The sequence below is a fragment of the Phascolarctos cinereus genome, unplaced genomic scaffold (assembly GCF_003287225.1).
Source record: "Phascolarctos cinereus isolate Bilbo 61053 unplaced genomic scaffold, phaCin_HiC Scaffold_4;HRSCAF=312, whole genome shotgun sequence".
NCBI classification, from domain to species: Eukaryota; Metazoa; Chordata; class Mammalia; order Diprotodontia; family Phascolarctidae; genus Phascolarctos; species Phascolarctos cinereus.
Window position 1 is genome coordinate 461,309,476 of NW_027555847.1, and position 24,452 is coordinate 461,333,927.

A 24,452-nucleotide genomic window follows, 5' to 3' on the forward strand; every position below is an offset into this window, starting at 1 on the left:
TTCTTCCCCACCCCTTTCCCAAATATTCTGATACTTCCTCAAACATTCCATGCCTTCTTCTTTCACTTCCTCTCACCTAAGACACTTAACGTCATTGAAAAAATGAAGATATTGGCTGGTGTTCCCTCTTCTTTACTCCTCCTCATCACTAGGTTACCTTTTGTTAACAATTTCTCCTATTCGAGGTTGAGACAACTAGAACAAATCTAATCACTGCTCCACGTGACAGTACTTCACATATTTGGAGGCAGCTGCCATGTTGTTCCTGAGTGTTTTCTCCAGCTAAACATGCCCAGTTCCTTCAGTTGATCCTCGTATAACAGGAATTCAAACCCTTCAACATCCCAATTCCCCTCCCCCTCCCCCTTCCTCTCTCCCCTCCCCCCTCTCTCTCCCTCTCCCCCCTTCCCCTCTCCCCCCTTCCCCTCTTCCTCCCCCCCCCCTTCTCCCCCTGCCCTTGCTTGTCAGTGTTCTTATGCTCAGAACACCACAGTATAGATTAGGTTTAATGAGGGTAGATTTTTGACAGAGATCTGAGGTTGTGGCAGGTGCAGGTGAAGGAAGACTCGATATGAAGTAGCATTAAAGTTGAGTGAGAATTCGCTGTTGAAGAGGATATTCTAGGCATAGGGTGTAAATATGCAAATGCTGAGGCTGGCTTTTGGAGGACTGAAATAGACCAATTTGACTGGAGTTTTCAGTGGAGTAGGACTGACAAGGTGAGGTTGGTGTTAGATTGTAGAAGGCCTGGAGTGCTAATCAAAGAAGTTGAACTTTTCTCTCAGATAGTTGGGAGCCCTTGAAGATTTGTGAGGAGAGGAGTAACTTGACCAGATCTTTGTGTTAAAGATTAGTCTAGCTGTCCTATGACAAAGGAATTTGGGGGATGGGAGAAAGGTTAAGTTTCAAAATCTCTTCTAGCCTTGTGATTTTTTGATTTTTACATAATAGTTTTCACATATTATAACATCATTTGAACTTTCTCAAGTTAACCTTTCCATTGCAGGATTACTTTTGAGGTTTTTCTTTCTTTCTTTTTTTTTAAGACAAGAATATGATGACCGTTTTGTACTTCTCCTAGAAGCTGCTTTTGGAAGAGTGAAGGGAGTGATATTGACAGAACAATCCTTAGGAGAGCATTGGGGGGTGGCAGTAGGGGAGTGGAGACTAACATTAGACCATTAGAATATTTCCCTCTCTTCTGGGGCACAGTAGGTGAGGAGGATATAACAGTGATCAAGTAAGATGTGTAAAAGATCAGTGAGTTCTATAAAAGTGGAAGGTATATGAAAGACCTTTGAAATGTGGGTGGAATTTGTAATTAAGTGAAGCAGAGATGGACCAGGTGGGGTATGATGTTCTGTGGAGTGGAAACCAAGCTGAGCTGCTGATGAAAAGTGGAGACTTAACTAGAGCCCAGCCCTCTGTAAAGGAAGTTTTTGGGAGGAGTTTACTGCTCCACCCTCCAGCTCTCCAGTCATACAGAAGAGGCAACTGAGGCAATTGAGGTTTTGAGTATCAAAAACTGAGACAGCATGTTGATGAAATTTCTGATGATCAGCATGTTCTAGGTGGGGCGTGGTGTTCCCAAACCAAGTAGATCTGCTAAAAGTGGAGAGTTACCAAATAGGCATTTATTTCATATCAAGAGTGATTATACTTAGGATCATAGGATTTAAAGTTACAAAGGACTTTAGAAGTCTAGTCTTAACTCCTTCCATTTACATATGAGAAAACTGAAGCCCAGAGAGGTTGAATGACTTGCTTACTGTACATAAAGATAGAGAGCATACCTGGTCTGCTACTAGAATCCAGATCTTATTCCTTTCTAGTATAATTATACCTTTACCACTGTATCACATGGTAACATGGTCTATCAAAATCTACTTGCTTATTCAAGAAGTTAAAATCATTCCATAAAACTTAGTGTTTTATTTGCTCTGCAACAAAATGGTTTTCATATAGTTTTTTTAAACTATAGTTTTCAATAGGGATGTGGTAAAACTGAATTTTCAATGAATTTGCCTAACCAGTAGATAGGTTGACATACTTTAGGAGCTATGTTTGCTTCTCTGAGCCAGCTTTTACAGCATAATGAAATGATCTATACTGTTAAAACTAACACCTTGTATATAGTGGATGTGATTTGGCAGACCTGGGTTCTAATCCTAGCATATCTTTTACTTGCTACCCTTTTCATTTTGCACAAGTCAAGTAAACTTTGGGCCACATTTTCCTCATTTCTTAAATGGGAGTTGGATGGGATGATTCTTGTAGATTCTTTCTGGTGATAAATTGCATTTAATCTGGGGTCCAGGCACTCTTGGTTCTATGAATTACAATAAAAATTCCTGGATAGATGCATTTCCAGTTTGGAATAGAGAAACAGTATTTTTAAAGAAGATTTAGAAATCACATCAAATAAACAGAGGAAAATTTCACAATAAGTTCAGTTACTTAAGCAAAGGCTAAGGGAAGGAAATTTAGAAAATATGTAGTTTACCTACAACTATTAAAATATAATTATTTTAGAGAGTTCTATTTAGAAGTACTTAAATCAACTGTGACTTGTTAACCTTGCTAACAAGGGTAATAACATTTAGACTCCATTTATCTTGTGTTTAAGTCAAACTTCTACATATTTGTTTATTTTAGGTGAATTAAAACCAAGTCAAATAGATAAACAATTCTCAGTTTTTAGGGTCTGCTTGATGTAAAAACTTTTGTGCTTTCTTTGCTAGTTTGGAATTGTTGCTTGTTGGCAGAGTGAAGTGGGAAATAGTATGATCTCACGGTTTCTTTCTCATATACCAGCTGGCCCAATGGATGGCAGTACAGTGATGGGAAATGCACACACATGAACATTACCACCAGTGGCAGCTATTTTTTTATCTATGATGCTCTAGTAGAATTTACCCAATTCAGGCTTTTAGGTGCCAGCAGCCTCGGTCAAATCAGTGATTTAGATTTGAAAACCCTGTGTATTACTTCCATGAATTTTCTGTATTAATTTTTGTCTCAAAATAGGAACACTTATTAGTAAGTCAAATGAGCTATGCAGTCAGAACTGTGAAAATTGTGGAGTGCAGTCTGTATAGATCTGTGATTGGCATATGAACTCATATTTGAGCTCTTAGCCAGAGAAGTGATAGAAAAGTGTGAAGTATTGTTATTAACACAGCTGATCCTGTAGTGAGTCAGGGTGTGAAAATGAGTCTCTGGAGATAAACTGCTCTTATATGTGAATTATATTCTTCTGTAGCATATAATAAATTTTTCTGGGGCACTATTTAAAGATTTTATCATCACAGAAATCTTTATGTACAAATATAGCTATTTTAGTTAAAACCCTTTATAATCTTTGAGCTGGAAGAGATATTAGAGATCACTACCCTGCTAGAGATAGATACCCATGACCGATATTAAATTCCTCTTAAAACAATTTCATATTGGGTTAATCAGTAATCATTTATTTAGCACCTACTATGTTCCAGAAATTCCATAGCATTAGAAAAAAGTGGACCCTTCCATAATGTTCTAGGAAGGCATCACCTGCAGCCATCTGTACTTCTTCAGAGCCTGCTTTGTCCCAGCCTCAGGGATAACCTCCTGGTAGCCCCCCCTCTCCTTTATAAACACCACAGCTGCCTAATTCACTGAAACCCAGGGATGAACCCCTGTGGAAAATGGTAATCTACTTGAATCCAATCCTCAATAATTAACAAACTTCCACCCCAATAATTCTGAACCTTAGGCTGCTGTTCAAAACTTGTTTACTTGTGTCCCACTGACTACTTCCTTATTCCTATTAGGTTAACCTCCTCCTTCCTGCAGTGTCCCTCTCTAAAGCTACGTATTTCTTGCCCTGTGCTTTCTGAAGTTCCATAGGTCACAAACTAGCTTTAATCTTAAGCCTTTTCCTTTCTCTTTCCCTTCATCTTCTTGCATTCGCTGAACTCTGGCTTTCTTCTGATGATGCAGCTTTCCTGACTACCCTTTACAGCACTGATTGCATTTTTATTCATTCACCCAGATTCCCTGGTCGTGGTTGCTCTCCATTGCTACTTCTAGATTCCCCTTCTACCATTATCACTCAGTAACTTCTCCTCCTTTGAAGTTCATTCAACCCATATCTATCACCCAAACAAGATTCTGGTTTAGAGACCTCCAGGATACTCTCCTTCCTCCCTCTTTCCATGAGTTCAGTGCCTAGCTCACAATCTTTCTTCCCCAGCTCCTTTCCTCATACGAGGGAACTTGAACATACGTATTGATACTCCTTCAAGTAACCTAACCTTACAATTCCTCATTTTAGTCATTTCCCAAGGCCTACTCCTCTAACCTTTCCCATGAGTTTCAATAATTATCTCTTACTTTCAGGATCAAATGTATAAAATCCTCCATTTGGCAATTAAAGTAATGCACAGTCTGGCCCCTTCCTATCTTTGTAGACTTTACCTCTCTTCTGTGAACTATCAGATTCGACTATACTAGCCTACACTATTGCTGGCACCCAGCAGTTTTGCGTTTCATGCCTTTATACTAGCTATCTCTTATACCTGGAATACTTTGCCTGCTTATCTCTGCCTTTGATTTTTGTCTATAAAGACTCAGTTAATACATCAGCTTCTGCATAAGATCTTTTCTGATCTTCTTAGTGCTCCTGTCTTTCCCTCTCAGGATTACTATCTGTCTACTCTGTATTTTTCTTGTTTGTACTTTGTTTACTTCTTGTTTTCTCCATTAGAATGTAAGCTCTTGAAGGAAGAGACTTTTTTTTGCCTCCCTTTATATACCCAGGGTTTTCACAGTGCCTTGGCACAAGGGAAGTTCTTAAGTGCTGTTTGATTGAACAACTGATTGTATCAAGATGGAGCCAGCATGATGAAGTGGTCGGTAGGAAGTGGTACAGCTGAGCTTTCTTGAACAAAACTCTTTCAAATAGATTTAGAAAATGTACTAGACCAGTTCCTGGTGGAGAAATTTTTAAAAAAATCACAGGGAGTCATTTGTCCAGTCCATGTTGGTATAGAGTTGATACAGAGAGGTCTGTTGACACTGGGGATGGGATCAGGCCAGGATGATGCCTATGTGCAAGCACACCAGTGTCCAGGGAGAGGCTGGTCACTAGGGCAAGAACAGGTCCTAGATCGATACTGTGGTACCACAACACCCGAACTGGGGCACCATGAGGAGACAGGAGCCAACAGGCAGCTTTGTGGCCCAACACCTAGTTCTGGTTTGTAGATCTAAAGTGGACTGAGAAGGTGACCTGCACACATGGTGGGGTGGTGTTACCATTTAAGTCAGCACTGGGTAGTGTATCAAGAAAGGAGGAAGTTCAGTAGCCGCTAGCAGAGTCCAGGAGCAGAGCAGTATATCATTTCCAGCATCTTGCTCAGCTTGCAGAAGAATAACCAGAGCAGCAATCCCAAACCAAAGGGGATCAAACCTACAGTCCTGTCATTCTGAATCAATAGTTGTTTTCAGCTGGCTGATAAAGACTGATTCTAGCAGCAGCCTACTTTTGCGTAGACCGAAACCCAGGTTAGGAACTAGCAGAACTCAGATCAGGGAGGGCAGTAATCAGACTTTGCCCTGGATCATACCACTTTGGAAGCACTGCAAGTTTGCAGGATTTCAGCCTATCCTTGAGATCCTAGAATAAAACGACACTCAGTACCCCAAAAAAAGCAGCAACAGGATCAGCCCAGACTTTCACTCTAGAAGTGTGGTAGAACCCAGCCCAAACAGGAGGCCTTAAGTCAGAAAGTGGATTATAAGAATGAACAAACAAACCAAAAAGAACCCCAGCATGAAAGAGTTATTATGGTCCCAGGGAAGTTCAGAAAAGAGAATTACTCTAAAACATCTACAAAGCCTCAGAGGAAAATACAGCTTGGGCACAAACTCAGCTAGTCTTCCTAGAAGAGCTGAAACAAGGGTTAAAAAAAAGTTAAAAGTGGTTTTTATAAATAGGATGAGAGTGTTTGATGAAATAATTGAAAAAGGAAAATGAGAGCTATGGGAGAAAAAATTGGAAAGGGAATTAACAGCTTGGCACAAGAGTTACAAACTTTACCCAAGCAACAAACTCCTAGAAAATTAGAAAGGACCAAATAGAAACTAGTGACTCTGTAAGGCCTCAAGAAATTTTAAAACAAAGTTAAAAGAATGGAAATCTAAGTTATCTCACAGTAAGAACAGCTGTCCTGGAAAACAGATTGAGGAGAAAAAAAAAATTTAAGAATCATTGGACTACCTGATTGCCATGACTTTAAAAAAAAAAAAGAGCCTAGACACCATAGCTCAAGAAATCATGAAAGAAAACTGCCCAAATCTCTTGTTTTAAAGAGAAAGAATTCACTGGTCCACTTCTGAAAAGAAAACATCCAGGAGTCGTAACCAAAGTCCAGAGTTTTCAGTTAAAAAAAAAATTCTTAAAGCTGCCAGAAAGAAAGAATTCAAGTACCACGAGCGACAGCCAAGATTACATAGGATTTGTTAGCCACTTCCTTAAAGCAGTGGAGAACTTGGAATATAATATTCCAGAAAGCCAAGAATGTAGGCTTGGAGCCAAGTATACCTTGCTCAGCAAATCTCAGTATAATGTGTAACGCTACAGGGGAAAAAAATGGATCTTTCATGAAATCAAGTGCTTCCAAACATTTCTGATGAAAAGACCAGAGCTGTATAAAAAAACTTTGAAGTTCAATTATAAGAGTGAAGAGAAACAAAAAAAGGTTAAGTATGAATGGATGATGATAAAGGACTTAATAAGGATAGCTACTTAGTATATTCGAATATGAGATGATATATGTGTCCCCTCTGGAACTCTGTCATCAGAGTTTATAGGAGTCCAATTAGATACGGCCTGGAGTGGTTTTGTTATGGTTTGATGATCTTAAGAGGATGGAAAGGGGGGTGGAGGAATACAATAGGGTGGGAAGGTGACAAGCTGGATCTTGACTGATTAAAACAAAATATTTTAAAAATTCACAGAGCAAGAGATGAAGTGTTAGGTACAAGGGACAGAAAGTAGCTAGTTCTGTTGGAACATGAAGTATGTGAAGAAGAGGAGGAGGAGTAGCAGTAGGAGTACTAGCAACAGTAGTAATGATTATAATAATAGCTAGCATTTATATAGAACTTTAAGGTTTATGAAGCACTGTACATATATTAATTTTCACCATGACCCTAGGAGAGAGGAGCTGTTATTATCTTCATTTTACAGATGAGGAAGCAGGCTGTGAGAGAGGCTAAGTGACATGCTCCAGTGTTATTATTTGTGTCCAAGACAAGATTCGAATTCAGTTCTTCCTGACTTAGAGCCTAATGCTTTATCTAGTATTCTACCTAGCTACAATAAGCTTAGAAAGGCAGGATAGAATAAGAAGGACTTTAAAAGTCACAGGGTTTTTGTTTTTGTTTTTTTTTTTTAGTCTTTGAGGCAAGTGGTAGCCATTGTAACTTATTCAGTGGGGCCATTTTCCCATTTGTGTGTTAGGAATATCAATTTGATGTGTGAAGAAGGTATTGGTATAGTAGACAGACATATTACAGGTTATTGTCATTGTTTAGATGAGAAGCGATTCAAGCCTAAACAGGTTTGGTCATGTCAGTAGTGGAGAGAAGGGGGCGTATGTAGGAGATGTGGAAGTCAAATCAACTATATGAAGGTGAGGGAGGGAAGAAAGTAGGGGATGACCCTGGGTACTTAGAAAGATAATGGTGCCTTCAACAGAAATAGGGAAGGTTGGAAGAAGTGTGGGATTTTGGTGAGGAGACTTTGTAAGATCACAAAATTGAGCACTGGGTCCTAAATTTCTTTCCAGCTAACCATGCTGCCTCCCAGACAATCTCCATTTTTGACATGTTAAGTTTTAGATGACTATGGAACATCTAGGTGAAGATGTCCAGCATGTATTTGATGTGGAACTGGGTGCTTGGCAGAGCTACTGTGGTTGTATATATGGATCTGAGAGTTATCTGCATAGAAATGTGATAAACATAGGACCTTCTCTTTCTCCACAAATTCTGTAATGGTCATTTTGACCTTATTGACTAGTTTCTTCTTGGTGGGCATTATAAAAGAAGTTCCTCATGTTGAATCCTTTATTATTTTCAGTATGATATTATTAAAACAAATTAAGAAATTACTAGTTAATGCTGCTAGCAGGCATCTTAAAATGTTATAGAGGTCATAGAATCATGGATCAAAACAATCTACCCCCTCATTTTATAGATGAGAAAACTGCTACCCTGAAAGGTTATGGTCATGTGGATAATGGGTATCATAGGCAGAATTTGATCTCAGGTTCCCTGAATTTGATCTCAGGTTCCCTGACTCCAAACACCTCCTTTTCACTCTACCACACTGCCTCATATTACTTTATATTATGCATTTCTGTTAGGCTTGTGGTGTGTTTTCAGAATTCCATCAATTTTTTTTCCTGTTCAAAGTGGTCTGTAGTATATTGCTTCTGTTTCTGTGTCTGTTTTCTACCCACATGGCCTTCATTAGGTTTCATGCTCTGGGTTCCTGGATTTTCTCTCAATGCTTGTTTGATTGGATTGGATCTTCATGATGGATAATCCTGTTCTCTACCCCTTTCTCCCTGCATCCCCTTTTACTTACCTTCTCAATAATGTACATATCTTTTCAAGCCAATATCTGTCGTGGTCCCCATCATCCTAACTCCTCTTTTTTAAACAAAATTCTGATATTTTTCAGGGCTCCTAAAAGGGAGAAGTTGCATGTGTGCATTAAGGAAAGGAAAGTATTAATTAGTGCTCAGATCCTATTTTTCTTCTTCTCTAATATTTCTCTCATTTGTTGCTTCTCTCTGTAACCACCCAAGTCCAGGCTCCCACCTCTTATGTCTTAGGGTATTTTACCTCTGACTTGGTCTACCTGCTGCAAATAGTTCAAGTCAACACACAGGTCACAGAACATTTCCATGGGGTTGATTCCCTTGTGTTGGAGGTCATAGTGGTAATGGTCATTTTCTAAGAGTGTTTCTAGGTTCTGTAAAATATAAACTACTGGCACTGGGCAAGTCACATAATCTCTGCAGTCAGGCTCAGACTTCCCATCTCATATTACTTTCCTTCTGAGTTCCAGCCAAACTGAGATTACTTGATGTCCTTTGTTCTCATGTCCCTTATTCTCAATCTGTGCTCTGCCATCTCTCCATTTTCATCAAGCTGGGGATGTGCCTGCTTCCTCTCCCCTCCTTCACTTCCTCATCTTTTACTATTGAAATTCCTCCAGTCATTGAAAACACAATTCAGGTATCATTGTCTCCATAAAAACTTTCTGGCCTGCCCTCCAGGTGAAAATTCTCTCTCTTTCCTCAGATGATCTACTTTGCAAAACTCTCAGTGTACTGTTGGTAGAACTGTGAGTTGGACTAACTGTTCTAGAAAGCAGTTTAGAACTGTACCCAGAAAGTTACGGAACTGTACCTTGACCCAAATGTGTACAGCTGTGAGGACTATAACCCAAAGACATTAAAGAAAGAAGAAAAAAAAGTATATGTTCAAAAATATTTGTAGTCATTTTTTCATGGTACCCAAAATTTAGGGGCTGTCCTATTGAGGAATGGCTAAACAAATTGTAGTAAAGGTGAATGTAATGAAATATTGTACCATGGGAAGTGATGAAATGGGAGATTTTAGAGAAAATTTGGAAAGCCTTTTCAAACTGCTGCAGAGCAAAGTGAACAGAGCTAGAGTGATCTGTACATTAATAACAACTGTATAGCGGGAAAATAATTTTGAAAGATTTTAGGATTCTGATCAGTGCAATAAGAAACCAAGAGCCAAACAGATGAACATGAAAAATGCTGCTCACTTCATGACTGTGAGGTGATGAACTTAAAATGCAGAAAGAAACATACATTTTCAGACATGGCTTATTTTGGAATTTATTTTGCCAGACTTTGTTAATTATATTTTGAGGGATTTTTTTTTCTAAATAAGCTGCCCTGTGAACTTTATTTGTCTCTGAATTTTTTTGCCTCCCCCATTCCGACTCTACATTTTTCTTCTTTAAGAGCAAATATTATGTTCCCATAGCAGTTCTTTCCCACACTGCAATTTTGATCAAACTGGCCAGCCAGAACACAGGATCGCACACTCAAAGTCAGTCTTCCTTTATGCCTTTACTTGCCACTGACCACCTATCGCTGTCTTTCCATGATCGGTACCTCCACTGGACATTCTTTTGCTTTCCTGAGGGATTTGGTGCTTACGTTTTTAAAAATTCCTTAATAGGAATAGAGTTAGAAGTACAGATCAATTAAAAATACTTGTTACTTGAAAATTTAAAGAAAAAAAGGCATCAAGGGCAAAAAAAAGTCATTTAAGCACAGATGTTTTTAAAAGTACAGAAGAATGTTCATTAAAAATTTAACTAAGTGAATGACAACATAAGCTGCATTTAAACCCCAACCCCCTTCTGCCTTTTGATGTGCTCTCAAAGGTGGAATTACTGTCATAGTCTGCCAGGTTTTCTACTTCTGTTCAGTATCCTTTAGAAGTTAAACTGTGTGTGGGGGTGGGGTGGGGATACTACTAACATTTTCCCTAAACATCTATTGGATTGTAAGTACCCCATAGGATTTCATTTAAAAGGTTATGAGGTGTAAGAGTTAGATGTAAGGTGATTCCTGTAACTCGACTGAGTTTTACACAGTGAACTGAGAAGAACAGATGGTTTCTTAAGTGCCTACATTTAATCAGCAATTTAGGCTTTAAAAGCTGTTACACTACTACATCATTAATACTTTTCATTCATTTTTACATTCCGAAGTTACCTATATCACTGTTTTCTGTCTTATTTATAGGAGGCTTGAAATGTATCAAAGTACTGAAGATCACACACCAACAGCCAGTAGAACTGATCTGACTACTTATTTGAATTTTGGTGAGTTATCTATAACTTTACATTCAGTTTGTACTTTTATAAGTCTGCCACCTTCTGTGGATAATTTAAAGCTTGGAAATAAAAATAGTAATGATTCTAATCTGGCCAACAGATAGTTACTTTTCACTTAATTTTTAATGTTAAGTCCTTTTAGTTGATTTGCAAGCTAATAATTTGTCAAAAGGAAATTTTCTTATAGTCACTGGTTTATTACTTGCTTAAAATTATGTGTGTGGGTAAAGAAAATTCTTCTGTATTGCTACTAAATTCGAGTATCATAGAGTAAATACTGTTTGATTATTAACATCTTTAATAGCAGCATACTGAAGGTATTTTCAGTTAAGTGTAGATTGTATACAGCAAACTTGTGTAATGTGGGTTATTTTTTCACTATCCACTGGCACTTATAAATTTAAGTTGTTGCTGAAATGGTTCTATAATGGTTCTGAAGACTTGAACAGTTACTGTTTGTGGAGGGTTGGAAGATTTATGGCTCCATCAGACAGTGATAAGCTTGTCCATTCATGAGAAAGGATAATTCTTCTGTAGGCCAATTGATTAGGGACTTCTGCATTTTGTATGAGATTAAAAATATTAGTAGTTCATTTTAACAAGCAAATTAGAGTTATATTAAAGGACTAGAACATTAAACAGACATGTTAAGTTTATATAATTCTATAAACATTTCTTTCTGAAATTTACTTTCAAAACATAGAGCTCTTTATATTTACTATACTTGAGAAAGATCTCAGAATTTTGAGAAGCTGTACATTCTGTCTTACCTTATGTACTATATAGTATACATTTCTGTTTTATATAGATTATATACATTTCTGTCTTACCCCATGTGCTATATAAAATTTTTCATATATTTTATATAGATTACATGCATTTTTAAAACATTGATGGTTTTTAAAAACATTCCCTATTTGTTCAGTTAGTATACGCTGCTTGGGTAATACTTAGTGACATTTTTCTAGTATTTTTAAAAGTTTTTTAGGGCCCTTTACAGATCCGATCTTAATGGAGGCTCCTAAGCATCCTCTGAGGTCATCACTCCAGGTGTTGATATTATTATCCCAACTCAAAGACAAACCTGTCCTTAGTGGACTGGAATAGATGTGACTGTTGGAAATAAATGATTTTTTCTTTGAACTCTTTATAGTACTTAGAAAATTTCTGATATATTCTGTATTAAATTATAAATATCCACCTTGAGTATGATTTATTTAGTATTATCTGTGTGAAGACATTTTATCTGAGTATTTGAAAATGGCAACATCACACTAGTTAAGTTTCTGAATATTTAAAGGAACAGAGTGAAACCTTAAACCATCAAAGAATTAAAATGTTAAAGAATCTAAGATCCATTCAACAAATATTTAATAGGTACTTAACTATATGTTTAATAAAGGATTTTAATTATCTCTCTTCATTTTATCTTGTTAATTTTTCCTTATATCATCATCCTGTTATTAGATTTTTTTTTTAATACAGTTGAGACTCCTTTTCTGTTAAATTATTCTCTAGGACTGACTTCCTTCACTATTAAACATTTTTTCCCCCTTCACTTTGATAAAGAATGTTTTGTTTTAATCCTTTCTTTTACAAATTTCCTTTTTGATAATTTATGGAAGTTGTTAATACCTATTTAGGTCCACATACTTTTTAAAGCATCTAATAATGATTTGGGCAAATTTGAAGTGAAATTTTACAAGTCAGTAGTGGGATAATTAATTGAATTGTGAGCAGAGTATCTGGTCATGGTAACTTAGTGATTAAAATAATAGCTCACCAGATTGAAGCCACCATTTTGTCTGGTCTCTGGGGTGGCATCTGTGCCCCAGTTTCAACTTGGGGCTAAACTCCATATTTGTTCCAGTCTAAACTGTAAATGTGGCATAGCTAATTGGTCCAAAATTAGTGCATGAAGATTAGCCTCGAGCTTATCTTACTTAATTAAAAAAAGTTGGTGTAAAGGCTTTCTGGCATTTCATTTGCTTAGAAAACAAAAGGCCAGTTTTTGTTTTTTGCCTAATTTATTTAACTTAGATTTATAAGCCTACTGCTAATGAGGGTTTTTTAAAAAAATACTTTGCGTAAGAAGGCACTGTTTTTGATGTATAATAAGTGTTTGCTTTTTAATTCAAGGATATGATTGCTGTTGAAAATATATAAAGAAAAACATTATTTGCAATACTTTGCATATTGAAAAGTTCTTTTATTTTCATGCAAGGCAATCTGTCTTTTAATCTGTCTTTACACTAATAATTTTACATTAAAATTTTTCAAGAGAATGGCTTTGATGATAAGTCATATATGATTTTAATGTAGATCATTTGGGATAAAATGTGGTAATATTTATATACACACCATCCATTATTATACATGATGACTGGGAGTGGGAGGAAAGGGTGGCTCATGAGATTTGAACCTAGACCTTCTGACTTCCAGGTTTCTCTTACACTTTGTTGATCACTGAGAGCCAAGTGTGTGAAAGGTATACATTTGAAATCTTATGTGTAACCCTTAGAAAAAAAGCTTGAGCTAAGCACACAGCCTACAATCAAATATCTGTTGGTTATTCTTCCTGTGGAGCAACGAGAGACTTGATAGTAAGTAGTAATAAATGCCAGTTGGATAAATTACAACTGAATAGTTATTTTTATGTAATGCTGTAGTATGCTTTTCTACCTGATAAAAATTCCTTCTTTGGGAAAGTATAAAGGCTATACTTAATGTCAAGGACAAAGGAAAGCATCAATATCTGTGGAATAATTACTCCTTTAAATTGACAGACAGTCCATCTTTTATACCCTAAATAACCAGATATTTCAGACTGATTTTAATGAGTTTTGAAGAAGAATGTTTAAAATATTTTTGAACTTTCATCACATTCCTTTTCTTACAATGGTATTGACAAAAGCACACTGTATAAGCATATTTACTGCAAGAAGCATTATCCATGGAAAATCTTCTTTATCTTTCTGTCTCTCTGTATATAATTTAGATTGATGACATGGTGCCTTCGGTGCTATACAAAGCAGAGAAGTGCTAGAAGGTTCAGAAGGCAGGACAGCTAAGCTCAAGAGTTGTCAATAAGGATTATTCATTGTCATGACTGCTTGACGTGAGCTGTCTTAGGAGGTTCAGAGATATACTTGAATAACATTTTGACAGTAAATGGTTATCAATTAAATACTAAGTCTAGCAATAACATTGATACCCTTAGACAAGAGATGTCAAACTGGGGGTAAGGGAGGGTAATGAGATCAAAATGTAATTGGGAATGTTTAACAAAATGAATAAAAATACAGCAGAACATAGAGAATGTTGATTTGTGGTTTTTCTAATATTATAGATAGAATGGTTAATATCCCACATCTATAAGTCAGTCTGTAGTCTGCAGGGATCTCTGTTTGAATTTGTCACCTCCACTTTCAACTAATGCTATCAGATACTGCCTTCTTTCTTCTATTAAAATAAAGTTTAACTTCAGTTTTCTATTTTTTTAATGGAAGGTTATAGTAAAGTTTAAAAGAAATCCGAGCAGAGATCCTCAAACTTTCTTTCCTTCTGTCATAAAGGTGAACTTGGATCCTTGAACACTGTGCCAGCAGAGCGTAAGCTCTGGAGGTTTCTGTCATGGTGAAATGGCTTTAAGTACGATTCCAACAATAGAAGAAAGAATGAGAGGTCAAAGAATTGTAGATTATACAGAAGCCTAATGTTAATCAGCAACCAGTTTATTAGGTGCTTAACATGTGTCAGGTGCACTGTGCAAATGCTCTTGATATAAAGAGGAAAAAAAAAAGACAGTCCCTCTGTCAAGAAGCTCATAGTCTAATGGGTGAGACAACCTGCAAAAAACTATGGAAAAACAAGTTACATATAGAATAAATTGGAGCGAATCAACAGGGGGAAGGCACTAGGGATGGGGAAAGGCTTCTTGTAGATGGGATTGTAGCTGGGACTTGAAGAAACGCAGGTCAGCCAGGTGGTGGTGATTAGGAAGAAGAGAATAGGAGTATTCTGAAATATTCCCTGAGTCAGGAAAAGGAGTGTCTTATTTGAGGAGGCCATTGTTAACTGGATTAAGGGGACCGAGTTATGAAAGGCTTTAGACCTGTGCTTTAGAAGTGCCATTTTGGCAGTTGAGCATGGATTGTAGTAGGAAGACATTTTAGGTAAGGAGACCAGCTGGCAGGTTATTGAAATAGTGCAGAAGTAAGGATCTGTACCGAGGTGGTGTTAGTGTCAGAGGAAAGAGAGGGGCTACATAGTTAAATGGACAAGACTTGACAACAGATTGAATGTGGGGAGGTGAGGGTGAGGAGTTGAGGATGACATTGTAGTTGGGAGACTGGGTGACTGGGAATATGATGGTACCCACAACAGCACAAAAGAAGTTAAGAGCAGGGGAGGCTTTGGGGGTGAAGACAACAGTTAAGATTTTGGACATATTGAGTTTAGGATTGGGGAATCGTGTTTGAGATGTTGAATAGGCAGTAGGAGAGGTGAGTCTGGAGTTCAGCAGAGAGGGTTAAATTGGATAAGTAGGTTTGAGAATCATCAGTATAGAGATGATAATTGAATTCATAGCATCTGATAAGATTACTAGTCTAGAATTTTTTCAGGTTTCTGTAGTAGTTTTGTTTGACCATTGATTTCTTATCATTCTTGCTGAGAATTTTACTCCTTCTCTCTGAAGTTTCTGGCTTCTATAGAGTAACTTCTTTTTCCCGATTACTTGCCATTTCTTTTCTTTTATCATTTCATTTTCTCCACTCAACACAGCCTTACCAACCAAGTATCACATTTTGCCCTAATTATTCAATAGCCTAGTTGATCTTTCTGCTTAAAATAGGCACCCCTCCCCCACTCCATTCCATCCTCTCCTCAGCTGCCAAAGTGATTTTCCTACCGCGCAAGTTCACACAGTAAAACCCTGTGGCTTCCTATGAACTACTCAATCTGATAGAGACTCCTCTGCTTGGCATTTAAAGCTTTTTATAACCTCAGCCCTTCCTACCTTTCTAGTCATCTTAAAATGCAATCACTTTCATGTTACAGTGACCTACTAGGGTTTTACTAGTACTGATGGACTCTTCATCTCCCATTTCTGTGCGTCTGTACTGATTGTGCTCCGAGCCTGGACTGCTCTTCCTCTTGTCCTCTCCAGCTTCACTGATTTTCTTCAAAGGTCAGCTCAGTAGGCCTAGCTGCTACTGCTAGGGTTTTCCACTTTGAGATTTCTTCCCATCTGCTCTGTATATAACTTGTATGTACTGAGGTATTTAGATGTTCTCTCTATTAGAATGTGGGTTCATTGATGGCAGGGACTGTTTTTACCTTTCCTTGAATCCCCAGTTATTTATTTAGCACAATAGAGGGTACAACGTTAACACTTAATAGATGCTTTTTGACATTAACCAATTTATTTAGTCTCTTCCATTCATTAAAGAGTGTAAGAAACAGGATCAAGTTAGAGAATGTATGTAAAGGTGCTATAAATGTCCATTTTTACTACAACATATTGTACTGAATCTGTGATCTCATTGGTGGGAGTATTCCTCCTATATCTGTTGTTGAATCTTGGTGATGTGGATATTTCCATCATCAGTACAGATTGTAACCCATCAGTGCTAATTCATCTTCTGCAACTCTCGTCCTTGTCCTCCCATATATTATCCATGGTGTTTCCCCCCAGTATTTAGCTAAACTTCCTCAAGTTTTCCCGTTATGAAGATTCCAGCGAAGCATGCCTTATACCATTAGTTATTCCTTGTTCTTGCTGCTTGACCAGACTGTATTAATTTTTCCTTTTTTTATTTGATGGCATATTTTATGCTGCTTTTACTTAATAATTCCTTTTTTGTAATGTGTTGTAGGCTGCTCATACCATCCCTGAACCTTTATTCTTAGGGGCTTAGTGTATCATGATTCTCAAAATGGAGAGAAGTGCAGTATAGTAAAAAGAGTGCCGGATTTGAAGTCAGGATTTGGATTCAAATCTTACTTGTGTCGCTGCCTTCATGATTTTGGGCAAGTGATTTCAACTCTGTGGCCTCATTTTTCTCCTCTCTCAAATGAGAGAATTGGAGTAGATGACCTCTGAGCCTCCTTCCAGCTCTGGATAATGACATTATGATAATCTTAAAAGGACAGCCTTTTTTTTTCCCCAGGAGAAGATTAGGGTCATTAAAAGAACTTTGCAACTTTCCAAAGGCCATTTAGCTTGCTCTCCTTTTCGATTCTGAGTCCAACTCATCATCCAGTTATTGTCTCTTTCTCTCTCTGTCATTATGTTTATATGTATATGATGTTTACATATGTACAAAATGGTTGAGCTCTGTGGTCTAGCTATTCAAATATGTGTCATTTGGATTCTACCTTTACAATAACTCTCAGACGTGTCCCCTTTACTACACTAACAGACACTTCTCTGAATTGGCATCTCAACCTCAAGTATCTCCTGTCTGCTATCTGTCTTCCCAGCGGATATCCCTCAAGTACAGATTTGACTGTCTCCTAATAGCTTCTGGGATTAAATACAAAATCTTGTTATTTAAGTCCCTTTACTGTCTGGCTCAAGCCTACCTTTCCAGGCTTATTGTGTCCAGCCAAAACTGGCTTACTTATACTCTTACTCATCCAGTACAGTCTATCTCCTGACTCTGTAGCTTTCTAGAGATAGTCCTCATGCTTGGAATGTACTCCTACCTGACCTCTCACCTACTTTCAGCTTCCTTTTGTGTATTTTCTTCCTCCAATAGAGTATAAGCTCCTTGAGAGCAGTGACTATCTTTTTCTTATTTGTATCTCCGGTGCTTAGCACTGTGCCTAGCATATAGTAGGTACTAATAAACGTTTATTGACTATAACTGAATGAATGAATATAAATGGTCATTCAAGCAGTCTTGCACAGTTTGATATGTACGGAGAGGTAAAGAGTTGTAAAAGCTAGTTGTATGATGATGTATTCAACTTAGAAATGTCTACATATTTCTTTTCTGGAATATTTAATTTTTTGGCATGTTGAACTTGAGTAGCTAAATAGTCTTTTTCTACTATCCACATCCAGAGAAAGAACTATGGTGTCTGAATGCAGATTGAAGAATACTATTTGCTCTTTTTTCCCCTTCTCTTTTGTTTTATTTTTTCTTTTTCGTGGTTCTTCCCTTTGGTTCTAATTCTCCTTTACAACATGGCTAATGTGAAAATATGTTTAATAGGAATGTTTATGTACAGCCTATATCAGATTGCTTGCAGTTTTGGGGAGGGACAGGGAGAAAATTTAAAACTCAAAAGCTTATGGAAGTGAGTGTTGAAAACTAAAAATAAATTAATTAAAAAAAAAAGAAATTAAAAAAATTAATTTTTTTTACATTCTTAGACCATCTCCAAATGAAGCAGCCCTTGATTTAAAACTAGAGACCTTATTAAATGATAGCATTTGGAAAAACAGAAGACAGGATAAAACTTGCCAATGCATAACACCCCCCCCCCCCATTTAATAGTTGATTACTGTTCAAAAATAAAGGCCACTTTTGTTGGAGATTATAGGAACATGGTGGCATGCTAGGACCAAGGATCTCGGATCTCTAGTGAACACTACAAATGGGCTTAGAGATGTACCACTCTTCAACAGAATGAATTGCCTTTAAATTTCCCCACCCAACCCAGGAACCCATAGAGGGACCCCTGGAGTTTTAGAGTTCTAGGGTTAGAGAGCAGAAAGCAAGGACAAACAGAAGGTGACACTTGCAGGGGGCTTCTGAAATCCTAAGAATTGATGATATGAGCAATTTTAGAGGAAACTGTGCATACCTTTCTGAATGAGTACAGAATAAAGTGAGCAAAACCAGGCAAACAATTGAATCTATACAATGCTAACCACATCAGTTAGAAAAATGACCTTGAAAGACTTTAGAATTATGATCAATACAGTGATAAACTAGACCAGAAGAATGAAGATGAAACATGTCATCTCCTGACAGGGTGGTGGCGAACTTTAAAATGCTGAAAGAGACATACCTTTTTGAACATGCCTAACATGAGGTCTTGTTTTGTTAGACTATGTAACTCTATGTTCAGGAATTTGTTTTCTCATTTTAATTTTAAAAATTTGATAATTTGGGGGATTTGGAGAGACAGATTAATTTTTTAAAAAATTGGTTACTTCAAAAATTTTGTATGCACACATATATTTTAGAAGGCCACATTCTCTCTGTTCGTAATATGTAGATAAAGGTTTTTCAGAATTCATGCCCTAAAATGTTTTTTTAACTTTTCATATTTTCTCCAAATCATAGCTTTTTCAAAGTCTGCTTACTACAGTCATAATACTTTAGGTCTCATCTGCAGTATTGTATTTAGTTTTGGGCACTATTGTTTGAGAAGGTCTCTGGTAAGCTGGAGAGGGTCCAGGAAAAGGAGCAAATGATTGTGAAGGGCTTTGAGTTCATGTCATATGAGCATCATTGAAGGAAGTGAACATGTGTAGTCCTGAGAAGAGAAGACTCTGGTACAATGTGATAGCTTCAAGTATCTGGAAGGCTTTCATGGAGAAGAGGGATTTGATTTGTTATGTTTGACCCCATAAGGCAGAACTAAGGGCAGTGGCTAGAAGTGGCAGAGAAGCCAATTTAGGGTTGATGGAGGGCAAACTTCCTAACACTTAGAGATACCCAGAAGTGGCATGGCCTACCTCAAGAGGTGATAGTTTCTCACTCTCCCTCCTGAGACTTCTTCACACAGAAGCTTTGTGAACACTTGTGAGCTAAGGTCGACAAGCATGTATTAAATAACTGGCACTGTTTTAACTAGCTAGGCACCAAACATAGAAACACAGTGGATGAAACAGTCCATCCTCTCAAGGAATTTACAGTCTATGAGGGAGATATTAAGTACCCATAGTATATAAACAATAAATACAGACAAAAACAAAATAGGTCAATACAAAGTAGTTTGATAAAAGGAAGTCAGGAGATATTGGAGGAATTAGGAAGGGTTTCGCTTAAAAGGTGGTGGCTCAACTCTGTTTGGAAGGAAGAGGGTTTCTCTGAAGCAGTGATGAGAAGGAAGTGACTTTTCACGTCTGAGGGGAGTGCGCTAGGGACAATGATGTCCAACAAGGTAGAAATGATGCTTTGGGATCAAGTTGTAAAGGGCTGTAAAAGTTAAACTGAGGAGTTATATATTCTATTCTTGAGGCAATCTGGGGCAGCTAGGTGGCGAAGTAGATATAGCACTGGTCCTGGAGTCAGGAGGACCTGAGTTTTAATCCAGATTCAGATACTTGACACTTACTAACTGTGTCACCCTGGGCAAGTCACTTAACCCGTTTGCTTCCCTCAAAACCCCTTCTCCCCCCCAAAAAAAAAAGTCACAAGAGGCAGTCTGCAGTTTCTGGAGTTAATTGAGCAGGAGAGTGACATGGTCAGATCTGAGTTTAGGGAAAATCACTTTGGCAGCAATTTGGCAGAATGTTGTGGGGAGAGACTTGAGGCAGGGAGAACAATTAGGAGGCTTTAGCATTTATCTAGGGGAGGGTAGCTAGGTGGCACAATGGATAGAGTATCAGGCTTGGAATCAGGATCATGAGTTCAAATGTGGACTCAGACACTTGCTAGCTGTTGACCCTGTTTGCCTCAGTTTTCTCATCTGTAAAATGAGCGGGAGAAGGAAATGGCAAACCACTTCAGTATCTTTGCCAAGAATACCCCACATGGTATCACAAAGAGTTGGACAACTGAAATGATTCACCAACAGGAGATAAATGATAAGAGTCTGAACTAAACTGAGGCAACATCCTCATCTGCTCCTATGGGTTTAATTATTCTCTTTTTTTCAGATGACTCACAGATGTATGTATCCATCCCCGCATGTCTTCCCTGAGCTTTAGTCTATCCCTTATATCCCATTAGACATTCCATACTGTATGTCTTTGATAAGCCTCACATTCAACATAGAGAAGGCAGAACACATTATTCTGTTCTTCCTCTCCTGCTTCCCTCCAACTGCCTCGTTCTGCTCTGTAAGGCAAAGTCAGAGTAATATTAATGATTTTTTTCCCATGGACAACTTCTGTACATATTTAAAGACAGCCTAAAAGAAGGGGTTGGATGTGAGAGATGTTGTAGAGGTAGAAATGGAAAGATTTCACAGCTAATTGGATATATAAGGTGAGGGAGAACGAGAGTTGAGTATAATGTTGATGTTGTAAACCGGGGAGGATGATGCCTCAGACTGAAATAGGGAAGTTTTCATTTGGGGCAAGGGAGGGAGAAAATGAGTTCTGCTTTGGATAGGTTAAGTTTGAGGTGTATTTTGGGCATTCATTTTGAAACGTCCAAGAGGTCATTTGTCATGTTGAATTGAAGGGAAAGGGAACACAAGGGGAAAGGAGTATTTACATAGCACCTGCTATGGGCCAGGGACTTTACATGTGTTATCTCATTGGATCCTCACAACAACTCCACGAGGTAGGTGCTGTTTTCACCCCCATTTTACAGTTGAGAAAACTGAGGCAGACGGAGGTTAAGTGATTTGCCCAGGGTCACACAGCTAATAAGTGTCTGAAGCTGGATTTGAACTCTAGTCTAACAGATTGTAGGCCCAGCACTATCCTTTGTGCCACTTGGCTGCTCAGGGAAGAGATTTATAGATTTCTGTCTGGAAGTCATCCATATAGAGGTAATAATTAAATCTATGAGAGTTGATGTGTTCCCTAAAAGTTAGAGCATAGTTACAGAAGAATAAGGACTTAGAACAAAACTTTGCTAGAACATCCTCAATTAGAGAGGGATATATGGATGATGAATCAGCACAGTGGACCAAGGAGGATTGGTAGACTGATTCAGGAAGGGAATCAGTGGGGATGAGTGTTAGGAAAGCCTAGAAAGGAGAAATTACCTAGGAGGCAGAGAGAGAGAGAGAGAGAGACAGAGAGACAGAGAGAGAGAGACAGAGACAGAGAGGCACCAAGTATTTCAGTTGATGCACAAATTTTGTTTGGTCCTTTAGGTATTCTTAAATTCTTGTTCTTCTAGTGTTAACTGTTAAAACAAAAACAGCAGATAGGTTGGAAAGTATAAAGAATGAAAACAGATCATCAGATTTGGCAATTAGATCTTTGACAGAATAGCTCCATTTGAACAATGAGGTTGCAGTCTAAATTTCAAAGCAATGATCGAGTGAGAACAGAGGAAGTGGAGTCTGTGAGTGGAGTTTGGCTGAGAGAGAGGAGAGCAGTAGGATAGCTTGATGTGATGGTAGGGTCTAATGAACATTTTTATGTGTAGGTTGAACTGGATCATGAATGTTCTAATTTATTCTGTGATTTTGTGATGATTTCTAGATGATAATGCTAATTTGTCCTAATCTGTAGTTGGAGGCAACTAAGTGGTACAATGGATAGAGCATTGGGTCTGGAGTCAGAGAGACCTGAATTTAAATGTGGCCTCAGTCATTTCCCAGCTGTATGACTCTGGGCAAGTCAATTAATCTCTCTCAGCCTCAGTTTCCTCAACTGTAAAAGGAATATAATAATAGTACCTACCTCAGGGTTGTTGTGAGGATCAAATAAGGCAATATTTGTCAAACACTTCACAGTGCCTGGCACGTAGTAGGTGCTAAAAAAATTCTTATTCCCTTCTCTTTCCACCTTTTGGCTTTCTTTCAATCACACACCCACCCCCCCCCCACACACACACACACACACACACACACACACACACACACACACACACACACCCCATGTTTTGTGCTGAAATTGGAGTACAGGCTTCTGCAGGGAAACTTGCAGGATGGACTATGATATACAGTAGGCATATACTGTGACACTGGGTCTGACTGCTAGAACCTGCCAGAGTTTAACTCCATTGGCATAACCTTCACAAAATAGGTAAAAAGGAATTGGTTATTCAATTTTGCAAAGTATATGCTGCAAGTTTCTTTTAAATTAATAGTTTTCTTAGCATAATTACTTTATTTGAATGAAGCTTTTCTGGAACGCCAATTTTATAAATCAAGCCACTTTTATAGAGAGTTTGGTATTTCTGCTTTTTTGTTATTTAATGGAAAAAGTAAGATTATTTTTTGTATTTGTAATCATGCCATGGAATAGTAGAATATTTGATTTGGAAGAGAACCTTATCTATAACTGTTGCTTGAAGTCATCCATTGCTCCATATCCTTAGGCGAGCAATTCTGTTTTAAACAGTTTGATTGTTTAAAGGATCTTGTCAGAGACATGGGGACTGAAATGGAGGTGAGCTGTTGGGGCAGAGTGAGAGAGAGTGCAGCAGACAGCCTTTGTGTGTGATGAAAGTTCACACCTGCAGCTAGAATGTGGTCAATCTGAGGATGGGTTTGTAACCACCTAGCTGCCGGACAGAGCATCTTTTTTGGAAAAGGTCACAGATCCAGGGGAGTCTCAAACTATGTAACAGGAAGTCCTACTTGTTGAACTGAAATGATGACTTCCCTGTAACTTCTAAGCCTGTCCTTGTTCTGCTCTTTAAGGTAAAGCATAACAAAAGGAATAACTTGTATGAGGACAAGCTTCAAATGCTTAAGGATAGATTGAGATAGGTTTTGGGTCCAGGGTCTTCTCTAGACCAGATGTACCCAGTCTTTAAACTGATCCTTTTTTGGATTGTTTGTTGAGTTCCCTTGGTATTCTGGTTATCTTCCTCTGGTATTACTCTAGCTAGTCAATATCCTTTCTAAATTTATATAACATGACAGTACATATAATATTCAGGATAGAGTCCTAGGATCATAGGTCTAGAACTAGAGGCCATCTAATCCAACCCTCTCATTTTAGATGAGAAAACTGAGACTTAGTGAGGTTTGGTGACTTGCCCTGAAGCTCTTACAAGTAGCTAGCATCAGAGGGGAAGTGTGAATGTAGGTCCTTGGACCTGAGAATCACAATTGCTACTCCATATCACATTGTCAGTAATATTGAGGGCAGCAGGATGTCATCTGCATAGTCTGGACATTGTATTTTTTTTTTTATGTCACCATAAGATAGTATTAACTTTTTTCAACTTCCATGACTTATCACATGAGATGCATTCTAGCCTTAATTACCCTTGTCACTTACTTGTGCAATTGATTCTTTTTTTAATCTGAATTTAGTATTTACGTGTCTATTAAATTTAATCTTGTTAACTTCAATTCATCATTATAGCTTCCCCCAAATATTAAGTTACAGTTCTCTATCTCTCTTTTTATAGCTATATTATTTGTGGCATTGTCATGTACAATTTTGATAAGTATTCTAAGACTTGTTTTTATTTTTATCATTTATTGTTTTTATATTACCTTCATTTCCCACTCTACCCCTCCTCCAAAACCATTCTTTAATAAAGAGGTTAAAAAAAAGTTCAGCAAAACTAACAAGCATATCAAAAAATGTCTGAGGTTTTATATATATATGTAGAGAGAGAGAGAGAATGTGTGTGTGTGTGTGTGTGTGTGTGTGTGTGTGTGTGTGTGTGTGTGTGTATAC

The 24,452-nt window shown here is 37.8% G+C and overlaps 1 protein-coding gene across 1 annotated transcript in view; it reads left to right on the plus strand.

Moving 5' to 3' along the window:
- NCOA2 (nuclear receptor coactivator 2) overlaps positions 1–24,452 on the plus strand; it is a 302,914-nt gene that overhangs the window by 22,501 nt on the left and 255,961 nt on the right. Inside the window, 1 exon segment of the mRNA XM_021002193.2 lies at positions 10,851–10,930. The gene's annotated coding sequence lies outside the window, so the exon portion shown is untranslated.